The following is a 10,584-nucleotide window of genomic DNA, read 5'->3' as shown; positions in this document are numbered from 1 at the left end:
GAGCCTCAGAAAAATTTCTAGCCTCTAGAACTATAAGGAAATAAATTTCTGTTGTTTAAGCCACCCAGTCTATGGTATTTTGTTATTTTGCTCTAGCCAACTAATAAAACTGGCTTGCTTAATTTATGTCAAGAAGTCTGAAAATATTATCTTTATTGCCTGATACATAGTATGTCCATTTTTTTTTCTATAGCTGTGTTTAAGAATTTCTCTTTAAGACTTTGTTTCTGTAAGTAGGTTATGGTTTGCCTTGATATAATTTTCTTTGTGTTTATACTGTGTGGTATGAGCTAAGTTTATAGATTATGTCATATTTGGAGAAAAATTGGACATTATTAGTGAAATATTTTTGTCATTAACCTTTTTTTCTGGAACCCCAATTATATGTACATTAGATCACTTACTGTTATATCATAGATCACTGAGTTTGTTCTTTTTTATATATTTTCTCTGTGCTTTAGTTTGTTCAGTTTCTGTTATATGTCTTCAATGCTTATCTTCTGCAGTGTATATTATTAATCACATCCAGTGAATCTTTTTATTTCAGGTATTATATTTTTTAGTTCTACAAATAATATTTTTTATATCTCACATTTATTTTTTATGATATTACATTTTTAAAAAAATTCTTGAGTGGATATATAATAATTCATTTTAATTCTTTGCTAATTTCACCATAATTTTCATTTCTGGATCTGTTTCTAATGACTATATTTTTTTTCCTCCTGGATAATGAGTATATTGTCTTGTGTCATTACATGTTTAGTCATTTTTATTGTGTGCTTGACATCACAACATTGTGGTTTCCATCTCTAAAAATTTGATGTAGACAATTTTTATACATAGGTAAATGTTGGTTTTGTTTTCTTTCTTTAAAAAGTTGTAAACTTGGTTCTGGCAGGTTCTTAAGGTTACACATCAGCTTGATATTTTAGAGTCTTGCTTTTAAGCATTATTAAGGCTGATTGAAAGTAGCATTTACTTTATAGTTGGTTTAATCCTGTTACTAAGGCATACTCTTTTTAGGATCGATATTAAATACCTACAAGGATTCTACACTGTGATAACTGTAGCATTGCCTCCTTGCTCTGTGTGAGCTCTGGAGACTCTTCATTTTACAGGACTCCAATACCTCTTTGCCTCGTGAAGTTTTATCCTATTTATATGCAATTTAATATTCAGGAACAGGCTCAAAAGGACTCCTATTCAGATTTCCAGAGATATTTTCTGCATAGCTCCTGTCATCCTATAATTTGCATGCAAATTCCAGCTGTTTAAATCTCCCCAAACAGTGATTTTTGTTCTCTGTGCTTTGCTTGGATTCTGCTACTGTGCACTATAGTCCAGAAAAAGCTTTCAAGGCTATTGTCATCAGGGTGAGTGTAGGAATCAACTAAATCTTTCTTTCCTTTCCTTTTCTTTCTCCCAGATCATAATCCTACACTATCTGTCGCCCACTCTCTGAAAATTGCATTCTCTTTTGTTTTGTCTGGTTTTTATGGTTTTTTTTTCTTTAACAACAGGAGACAAGTCTAGTACTAGTTACTTCAACATGGATAGAAGTGAAAGCCTAAAACTAGGATTTAATTTTTAAAAATTTATGTATGAGCTGTGTTGTGGAGGCGCAATGGTTCGATAAAAAGACTCTCTTATGTCTTTGTCAAATTTCATGTTTTATTTCCAGATACATTCACACATAAGTCAAAATATGAATCAATACTGAAAATAAAAAAGTACACCTAAGTGTTCATTCAGAGTATATAGACATTTTAAAAGCTTCACATAATTATGTATTATAACAGCCATAATTGAGCATGTATCTACAGTGTACAGTAAATAACATATGACATCAAAGTGAGAAGATTTGTGATACTCTTGGAGAAAAATAAAAAAAGAGGAAGAAATTTATGTTTATTTTAAGATATAGTTTTGAAATGAATGTAAGAGTAATACATTCAAGAAGAAAAAGGCGAAACATAACAAATTTACATACCTGTATCACATGTGCTTTTGAATGCATATATTCAAATGACATTCAAGTACAATTTAAATCAATAATTTTAAAAATTAAACACTTCTTATAGTGTTTAATTAGCCTATAGAATGTTCCTATAGCCTATAGAATGTTCCAGACAGTGGGGTGTTATGATAAAAAAAAACCAAACCATAAGACATACCATTTCTTTACTTTAAGAGATTTACTATCTAGATGGGAAAATAAGGTGGAAAAATGTTTAAAAAGCAGGTAATGCCTAATGAGGGAAGGTGTCACTAGTATATCATGGTCTCTGTAGTTCGTAGAGAACTCAAAATTACTGACATTCATCATAGCCACAAGAATCCAGTGGGATTCAGCTATGTTAGGGAACTTTATCCAGACCCTAAGCAATACAACAGATGATACAGGCTTCCATAACTGAATTCTCTTCGGTCAAAAAGGAGTGTTCTTCTCAGTGACATTCTCTCTACTATTTCTGGGCAAAGAGAGACTAAGCTATTCAGACAAGGGCTGCATTCTAAACTCTGTCCTAGCTTGTGTTTCATATAGCCATAGGCATGTACTGGGTAACACCCTGTATTTGATTAATCCATTTCTAAATCATTTGTCTGAAGTCTTTGTGTAAGAAGACTTAGGAGACACTCTAGGGCAACCTAAAGCATGGAAGGTGTGGTTCTATGTGAGCAGAGTCTATGAGAAAGGGAAGTTTTTATGAACAAAGGATATGTGTTTGGCCCTCAGGGCATCCTAAGCAGTGGGCAGGATCACCCCTAAAGTACTTTATGCATGTAATTTATTTTTCTATAGTTAGCAGGGCATCATTTGTATTTTTTGAGAAAAAAATGAATATTGTAAAGTTAGTTTTAAGCTGAAAATACTGTTATTTCACCAGGCATAAAATGCCTCATAAATAAACAAGTATTACTTCCCTTTGCTTTACTTCCACACTTGCCCCCCACTTTTCTTTTCTTGACAGCTTATCTCCTCTTGTCAAAAATCTCTGATTCATGAACCTTTATCTCTCTTTTCCATCCTTTTCTTCTGTATCCCTTCTTAGGTGTGTGCATTGAAAATGGGTTAATATTTCTGACATATTTTATTATAATCAGTACTTGAACATCTACATGAAGGCAATATTCCACAACAGTTTCCTTGGGAAACTACGCAATATGATAATAATATTGTTGTTACTCATAACCTTTTTAGAATCCATCCTTCACAGATAGATTATGTCATAAATAATTTTAATTTTTTTAAAAACTAAAATTATATTTCCTAGATTTATCAACAAAAGTCTTTACTTACGTTACCTCCTAATTTTTTGTTATTAGTTCAGAGAAATAATGCTTGCTAGCACTGTGGATGTTTTAGAAAGATGCAGCACAGCCTCTGAAGGTGATCTGAAAAGGAGTTTCCAAAGAATTTTATGAATGATAACAACATTACCCAAAACTTAAGCATTTCAAAAAATAAATGTGACATTTAATAATGTTTTTATTTGAATAGAAAGTACAGAGTTTCCATATGTGCTTCCTCTTGACTCACACAGAGTTTTCCCTATTATTAATATCTTACATTATGCATTGTTTTAATCAATAAATCAATATTGATGCATTATTATTAACTGAAGGCCATAGTTTACTTTAAGGTTCACTTTTACATTGGACAGTTCCATAGGCTTTGACAAAAGCATAATGCCATTTATCCACTATTATAGCATCATAAATAATAATGTCATCCCCCTAAAAGTCTCCCATACTTCACCTATTCATCTCTCCCCACCCCTCCTGGCAACTACTGATCCTCTTACTGTTTCTATAGCTTTGTCTTTTCTACAACGGCATATAATTGGAATCATATTATATGGCCTTTTCAGACTGGCTTCTTTCACTTAGCAGTAGGCATTAAAGTTTCCTCTATGTTTTTGGTGGCTTGATAGTTCAGTGGCAGTTAGTTCAGTTTGGTGGCAAGATGTACCACAGTTTATTTATCCATTCAGCTATTGAGGGACCTCTTGGTTGCTTCTAGTTTTGCATGAATATGAATAAAGCTGCTAAACACTCATGTACAGGTTTTTGTGTGAAAATCCAATTGAGTAAACATCTAGTAGTGTGAATGATGGATCATGTGGTAAGAGTATGTTTAGTTTTGTAAGGAGCCGCCAAACTTTCTTCCAAAGTGGTAGTAACATTTTGCATTTCCACCAGCAATGGATGAGAGTTGTTGTTACTCTGCATCCTTGCCAGCATTCGGCATCACCAGTATTTTGGACTTTTAGCCATTCTAATAGATATGCAGTAGTATTTCGTTGTTGTTTTCATTTACAACTTCCCTAATAACTTTGAAAGTGACTTTGAAAGGATTTTCACATGCTTGTTTGTCATATATATATCTTCTTTGGTGAGGTGTCTGTTCAGATCTTTTGTTCATTTTTAAATTGGATTGTTTTTTTATTGCTGAGTTTTAAGTGTTCGTTGTGTGTTTTGGATATGTCTTTTATCAGACATATCTTTTGCAGATACTTTCTCCTAATCTGTGTCTTGTTTTTTCCTAACAACTTTTTCTTAACAGTGTCTTTCAGAGAGTAGAAGTTTTAATTTTAATACAGTCCATCTTAACATTTTTTCTTTCATTTTCTCATATTTTTGGTGCCATGTCTAAAAGCTTATTGCCCAAACTAAGATCACCTAGATTTTTACCTATGTTATCTTCTAGAAGTTTTATAGTTTTGCATTTTATATTTAGGATTATAATCCATTTTGAGTTATTTTTTGTGAAAGATGTAAGGTCTGTGTCTAGATCCACATTTTTGCATGTGAATGTCTAAATTGTTTCAGTCCCATTTGTTTAAAAACTATCCTTGTTCTATTGAATTTCTTTGGGTTCTTTTTTCGTTGTTGTTTGTTTTTGTCAAAGATCAGTTGTTTATACTTCAATGGGTCTGATTTTTTTTCTCTATTTTTAAAAATAACACTAGACTTTTCGAAATGAAATGAAACATATATAAGAAAAACACAAATGATCTATATAGAGGGGGCTTTCAATTGTTAGATGATAGAATAAAGTTAGTTTTCCTCCCTTATTATAGAAATCACTCCAAAGGAACATGGACAATGGCAGGCATACGCAGATTTTATCTTTGATGACAGTAGGAGATTTTTTTTAAAACTTCTAAATCACAGTATCTAAGAAAAGATTGCCAAATGCAGTGCTGGTTATATGAGGATGCCAAGAGACACTTAGATTTTGTATGAGGGGCTGAGAAACTAAACAGCTGGAAATCCCCAGAATTGACACACTTCCTACGAGCAATGCTTTCTTTTGAACAACAGAAATGGGCAATTAGGCTAGTGACAGATCTTCCCTGAAAGTTATTTTATACTATAAAGAAACACACACACACACAAATCACTTAGCCCTTTGCCATAAAGCATTTCAGTACAAACCAAAAAAATTTCTATCTTAGAACACTGGCCTCCACTGCATGAACTTTCTTTAATTAACTGATAGAGGATGAACTTGCTTTACTCAAAGATGACTAATAATTTTTTAAAAATTAGACATATTACAAAAAGTCAGAAAAGGAACAAAGAAAACAGGTAGCAACCAAAGAATACTGATCAATAATGTTGCCATTATGACAATATTGATCAATAATGTTGCCATATTGATCAATAATGTTGCCAAAACATCCAAAAATCGTGATCCCATAGGCATGCATTTAAAAAATTTAATAAAACACTTGCCTTTTTTATATAAAAGGGCCCAAAGCAGAGATATAAAGGTTCAGAGCGATTGCCACTGTCCTAATTTTGGTCTAAATAGCCTGAAAGAAATGGAAATACTAGGGACCGCTGAAGATGTACGCCCCTCCCAACTCATAGATTAGGTACGATAACCACTGAAGTATGGTTCTATAGGTACCAAAAGCCAAGCCTGCCCCTCTAATTCTTCCTCCACTTGCCAGCCTTGGCATTATCCTCTCTTTCTGCCTAACAGAAGAAGTTAGAAGTTAATTACTCCTCCAGGTCAGATGGGCACATGCATATCAGCATAACCGGGATACTCTGGAAATGGATGCTTCCTGCGAAGAAGGAGGCAGCCCCTGCCCCCTGCATGGCCGCTTTGATGAGCTGGCCTCAGCAAATACAGCTCATCAGTTGAGGTTTGTTGGACATTGCGTGGAGCCTGGCTCTGAAGATGAGATATTCATCAGATGAATTGCTATACAGAAGATAGCCTAGGAGTAACGAGCCACAGGATGGTACAGAACAGACTCCATGATAAGGCCTCAGAAAACTGGAAGAAATATTTTAGTCAATTTTGGAAAGAGAAAGCCAATGTATTTTCTTGGGAAGGCAAGACCTTCTGATTCTGTAAGTCCATGTCTGAATATGGGACTCTTCTAGAAACTAACTGTGTGACTTTAAGAAAACGATTCAACCTCTGTATGTGCTGTAATTTTTTGCTTTGTGGTTGCAGTGGGGTGATTCTTCCTTCCTTCCTTCCTTTCTTTCTTGTTGTCTGCCTTTGTGGTTTGGTGATTTTCTGTAGTGCTAAGCATTGATGCCTTTCTCTTCCTTGATTGTGTGAAATTATTCAACCTCTGAAAGCTAGTTTCCCTCTCTGTAAAATGCATGAGATGATGTTTGCATCGTAGGTTCCTAGAAGCTTTACTTGAGATGATGTTGGGAAAGTACTAAATACAGTGCCTGACACGCAGTAGGCAGCTGTGATGCTCAACCCTGGGCACTATTCTCAATGTGGATGGCGCTGGCTGCTAGGACTGTAGAGGCCATGGGAAGTCAATGAGGATACCTACTCTTGTTATTATTATTGGCTTCTCATTTTGCCTAGAGGCAGCTGCAGCCAGTCAGTAGTATTGAACTAACACAGAAAAATAAATTTTGCTTTCTCTGTTTATTTCCTCTCTCTTGTAGCCTTCATAGGCAGTGTAATGTGTGTGAAAGGCTCAAGACAATGCAGGAGGGCCCCTTGTCAAAGTCCCTACTTTTCCTTAATTGGTTTGGGAAGGCAAATCAGTTTAGAATTTGGGTCCTCAGTTTCTTCACCTGTCAAGGGAGAGACTAGGACCAGATAGCCTGTAATGTTCTTTCCAAAATTCTTTGATTTACAGCTTGAATCTAATTCAACCCTTTTATCCTGGTACTGCCCACAGACAGGAAATCAAAATGACAATGAACTTCATTGAATATGAATATTCCCAGAGGATAGGGGAAATGCGCCAGACTTTTCCTACAAGTTTGTGGCATTCTGTCCTTGGCAAGAAAAGGAAGCTGTCAGACCAAGCTTAAAATATTCCCCTTCCCTGATATAGTATTAATTAAATCTGCTTAATCATTACCGCAAATGTTTAGAAGAGAAAACTTAGGTACAGAGGGCTCAGGGATCAAGCAGGTTATGAGAAAGTATAAGAAAGTCAAGGGCATGTTTGAACCTTCTCCTGCTCACTTCCTCCCCTTTTAATTGTAAGGAACTGAGCAGTTGCTGAAAGACCTTAGAGAGGAGCTGGAACTCTGTCCTGTTGGAACAACACTCCAATGCCATCTCCCTAGCCCCTTCCCATGGTCACTGAGGCAGAGTGAGAACACACACATAAGACCCTTTCAAAGGAAAACTATCTCATCTACTCCCACTTTCCTAACAGGTTTTCTAAATGTTCAATAAGTTTGTGTTAGCTGGGAATGAATGTCTGAATTTAGGCTTCAAAAATGTTCCTCCCCCCACCCCCAATCTGTATAATTACTGTTTTTTTCCTGAAGTCTTTCAAAATACTATAATTAACAGATTGGCAGATAACCCATATAACTGCAGTTAAGGCAAATATAGTATGCAGCTGTCTTTGCATTAAGTGATTAAATCAAATAGCATAGTTTTGAAGTACATTTATAAAGCATAAATTTACCTTCTGGCAAAACTGTCTTAAGTAACACACCCTACACCATCTGTTCACTCAGTATTAATACCATATTTCCCAGGACTATAGCTATGGAAAGCAGAGCTACCAGCTGTGCAGAACCAAGAGGTGCTGAGGGATCCTTTGGAATACTCAGCAAGTTTTAGATGCTCTTTAGAATGCTTAGAATAATTGTGCATCTCAAACATACACACACAACATGCATACATATGCACAGAGGCACATGGGCATGCAAACATACATGCACATGCACATACATGCATGCCACATCAAAGTATAGATAGTCTACATTTTGATATTTTGAATGAATGCCCACTTTTCGGGGAAAAGACAATATACTTGTATCACTTTAAATCCATTTATTCAACTACTTGTTCTTTCATTACATTATTCATTCAACACAAATTGATTCAATGCCTCTATGTGTCAGACTAGGTACCAAGCACTAGGAATACAGCGGTGAATGGTGATGGTGCTTATTCTCATGGAACTTACAGTCTAGCACGGAAGTCTTTCATTCATAGACTAACTACAATAAATGGTGATTTATGTGTGTGTGTGTGTGTGTGTGTGTGTGTGTGTTTTGGTTTGTTTTTTTTTTTTTTGAGACAGAGTCTCACTCTGTTGCCGGGCTACGGTGCTGTGGCATCAGCCTAGCTCACAGAAACCTCAAACCCCTGGGCTCAAGCAATCCTGCTGCCTCAGCCTCCCGAGTAGCTGGGACTACAGGCACACGCCACCATGCTTGGTTAATTTTTTCTATATATTTTTAGTTGTTCAGCTAATTTCTTTCTATTTTTAGTAGAGACGGAGTCTTTCTTTTACTCTGGCTGGTCTCAAACTCCTGAGCTCAAACGATCCACTCACCTTTGCCTCCCAGAATGCTAGGATTACAGGTGTGAGCCACCATGCCCGGCCAATGGTGATGGTTTTAAGACAGAACAGAAATCGATTTAACTTCATTAGGATTTATAAAATCAAAATCTAGGAATTTTTTTTAATTGAAGAATATGCATACTATGTGAAAATGGTTGAATCACTAAGAACTTATACGGAACTTGTTGTGCATGGTGGTAGACTCAGTGGACCAAACAGGAAAAGATGCTTATAATTTGATGAATAAAACTGAAACTAGCAGTGAAAAGAAATGGGGTGATCCAGGCTATTGTGGAGGGTTGCAGATATATCAAGCAAGTACTCAGAAATGGGAAGCCTGAGTGAGTCTCCTGGAACAATGGTTATCAACCCTGGCTACACGTTGGAATTATCTGGGGAACTTTTAAAAAATATTCATGCCTAGGTCCCACCCTAGACTGATAATATTAGAAAATCCAGGGATGGAACTTGGGAGTTTCTCCATTTTTTTAAGTTCTTGAGATAATTTTACTGACCTCCATTCTGTAAAAAGTGAGATTCGAGTTAGATATCTAATAATGGTATAATCTAGAGCTGCATTGTCCAACACATTAGCCACTAGCTGCATGTGTCTGTGTGAATTTAAATTAATTAAAATAAAATAAAATGATAACTCAGGCTCTCCACCACCTAGTCCCATTTCAAGTGCTCAATAGTCACATATGGCTAATGGTTAACATATTGGGTAGCATAAAACATTTCCATCTTTGCCAAAAATTCCATCAGACAGTGTTAATCTAGATGAATGAAGAAGAGAGAAGGCGGACAGTGAAGAGTGAGGGCATGGAGATAGGAAAGTCACAGCAGCTGTAGGGAATATGCTGGTTTCTTAGGGCAGTGGGAACATGTTGAGGACTAAGGCATGCAGGCTGAGCAGTAGAAGATGGAGAACAGCAGGGTTCCTCAGCCAGCCAGGAACAGGAGTATGGGAAGATGGGACGAGCGAGTGCTAAAATGAAAACCTTGTTAAAGAAAAACAGGCTGGCATAATTCAGAATGAATGGAAGGAAGAGTGACTGGAGTCTGCGAATTGAGTTAAAAACATTTTCTTCTGTACTGGGTTACCAAGATCAAGTAAAATCTAGTTCAGTTAGCCAAAGCACATTTCACTCTATCTCTAGTTTTCTCTAGGAAGTCACACAAAAAATAATTTCAATTAAAAGAAAAAACTACAAAGATACAAAGGATTCAAACTTGGCAACATTTGTGGAGGTGCAAAGCTAGAGCTTACGAAGTCTTATTTTTATGGTGGTACAGTCATGCCTGTAGAGAATGTACAAGTCATCTAGGTCAATCTTCTCATTTCATAAATGAAAACACAGAAGTGCAAAGATGGTAAATGAATTTCTCAGTATCTCACAGGTAACTTGAGGCAGAAATTGCCCCAGAGTCTATCTTGTCCAGTTTCCAGACTGGGGATCACTTTATTATATACCACTTTCCAGATTTTCAACATATAGTAAGAAGCAAAACCAATTACAAAGAGTTTGCTTTTTCATGAGGTTTTCGAGAGAGAAGTACACTGGGGAGGAAAGTAAAGAGCAGGAATGCATGTAATCAGTTGGAAATAAAAGGTCAGATATTATTTCATGAAGGAAAGTGGAAGCAGATGCTTAAACTCTGTGGCTTACATGAAACACCAAAAATGCAAGAGTAAGTTCATCTTCTTTTTTTGCTGTTATTATATGATAATTTATTGTAGAGGTACAGATTAGTTGATCTTTTAGAAGGC

Source organism: Microcebus murinus, chromosome 12 (genome assembly GCF_040939455.1).
Source record: "Microcebus murinus isolate Inina chromosome 12, M.murinus_Inina_mat1.0, whole genome shotgun sequence".
Classification (NCBI taxonomy): Eukaryota; Metazoa; Chordata; class Mammalia; order Primates; family Cheirogaleidae; genus Microcebus; species Microcebus murinus.
This window is presented reverse-complemented; position numbering follows the sequence as displayed.